The sequence below is a fragment of the Gavialis gangeticus genome, unplaced genomic scaffold (genome assembly GCF_001723915.1).
Source record: "Gavialis gangeticus isolate Ggan-Ray unplaced genomic scaffold, GavGan_comp1, whole genome shotgun sequence".
NCBI classification, from domain to species: Eukaryota; Metazoa; Chordata; order Crocodylia; family Gavialidae; genus Gavialis; species Gavialis gangeticus.
Window position 1 is genome coordinate 54,053,060 of NW_017729025.1, and position 2,374 is coordinate 54,055,433.

A 2,374-nucleotide genomic window follows, 5' to 3' on the forward strand; every position below is an offset into this window, starting at 1 on the left:
TCATCTGCCACCACTAAGGACAACTCCATCGTCTTTGGAACCTGCAGGTAGTTGAAAGCTGCTATTAAATATCCTCTCAGTCTTCTTTTCTCTAGACTAAATAAACCGAGTTCCCAGTGGCAATGCATAGGGTGTGAATGGGAGCGCATGTGAATCCCCTGAGAGTGCTGATGCATCCCCTGACTGGCCACCTTCCCTCTTAGGCGATGGGCAGCAGGGGCAGGTGGGAGCGCTGGTGCCCCCCCACGAGTGCTGGCTGCGGAGTGGGAGCGCTGGATGTAGTGCTGTGGCTGCTTCTGGAAGCACCAGACCCCCCTGGGACCCCCCCTCCTGGTCGCTGACTGGTCACCGGGGGACACATGCCCCCTCTAAGGTGGCACCAGTCACCCATGCCAGTTTCCACAGCTTCTCCTCGTAAGTCATGTCCCCCAGCCCCCTCACCATTTTCTTTGCCCTCTGCGGGACTCTCTCCAATTTGTCCACATCCTTTCTGTAGTGGGGGGCCTAAAACTGGACACAGTACTCCAGATGTGGCCTCACCGGTGCTGAATAGAGGGGAATAACCACTTCCCTTGATGTGCTGGCAACACTCCTACCAATGCATCCCAGTATGCTGGTAACTTTCTTCACAGCAAGAGTACATTGTTGGCTCATACTCATCTTATTGTCCTCTGTAACCCCTAGGTCCTTTTCTGCAGAGATGCTGCCCAGCCAGTTAGCCCCCAGCATGTAGCAGTGCATGGGATTGTTCTGTCCTAAGTGCAGGACTTTGCACTTGTCCTTATAGAATATCATGAGATTTCTTTTTGGTCCAATCCTCCAATTTGTTTAGGTCCCTCTGATTCCTAACCCTATCTTCCAGCATATCTAGTACTTCCCCCAGTTTGGTGTCAGCTGCAAACTTACTGAGGGTGCACTCTATGCCATCTCCCAGGTCGTTGATGAAGATATTGAACAAAACCAGCCCCAGGACTGACCCCTGGGGCACTCCACTTGATACCGGCTGCCAACTAGACATTGAGCCATTGACTACTACCCTCTGAGCCCGATGCTCCAGCCAGTTTTCTATCCACCTTACAAACCATTCATCCAACCCATGGTTCCTTAGCTTGCCTGCAAGAATGTTGTGGGAGACCATATCAAAAGCCTTCGTAAAATCAAGGTATATCACATCCACTGCTCTTCCCACATCCACAGAGCCAGTCATCTCATCATAGAAGACAATTAGGTTGGTCAGGCATGACTTGCCCCTGGTGAATCCATGCTGACTGTTCCTAATCACCTTCTCCTCCAAATGCTTAGAAGTGGATTACTTGAGGACCTGCTCCATGATTTTTCCAGGGACTGAGGTGAGACTGACCAAGCTGTAGTTCCCTGGGTCCCCCTTTTTCCCTTTCTTAAATATGGGCACTATGTTTGCCCTTTTCCAATCATCTAGGACCTTTCCTGATTGCCATGAGTTTTTAATGATGATGGCTAGGGGCTCTGTAATCACAACAGCCAACTCCCTCTGCACCCTCAGGTGCATCCTATTTGGCCCCATGGACTTGTGTATGTCCAGCTTTTCTAAATAGTCCCTAACCTATTCTTTTGTCACAGTTGGCTGCTCATCTCCTCCCCAAACTGTGCTGCCAGGTGCAGTAGTCTGGTAGATAGCTGACTTTGCCTGTGAAGACTGAGGTGAAAAAGGCATTAAGCACTTCAGTCTTTTCTGCATCCTCTATCACTAGGTTGCCTCCCCCATTCAGTAAGGGACCCATACTTTCCCAGATTTTCCTCTTGCTTATGACATAATCGTAGAAACCCTTCTTGTTACCTTTCATGTCTCTTGCTAGCTGAACTTCCAGTTGTGCTTTGGCCTTCCTGACTTTATCCCTGCATGCCTGAATAATGCTCTTATATTCCTCCCTAGTTGTTTGTCCAATTTTTCACTTCTTATAAACTTTATTTTGTCATTTAGTTTACTGAAGAATTTCAACCAGGATTATCTAATCGGATATCTAATGTACAGACGGAAGAAGGGAAATAAGCTGGTCAGGTATTTCGTAGTGATAATATGAAAATTAATACCACCAAAGAACTCAGGGAGAATATTAATAAAACTGGTTTGGGCTTATTTGCATCTAACCCATTATATCCAATCCATAAGGAGCCCAAGTTTCGGGAGACTATAAACAGGGATGGAAATACTAATTATGCAAAAGACCACATCCAACAGTCTGATCTTCTGGTTTAATGAATTGTTAATGACAGATTAGGAAAGCAAGGTGCATTCATAGAAAAATGGGAAAACATCTTAAGACAGATATATACTGTAATTGGAAACAATGGAAACATATCCTGAGAAAGGCCAAAATTGCATCTGTTCTCATAA

General features: G+C 46.6%; 1 pseudogene; it reads right to left on the minus strand.

Moving 5' to 3' along the window:
• On the minus strand, window positions 1–1,865 carry LOC109299318 (annotated as a pseudogene).
• Between the last annotated feature and the right edge of the window lie 509 nt (window positions 1,866–2,374).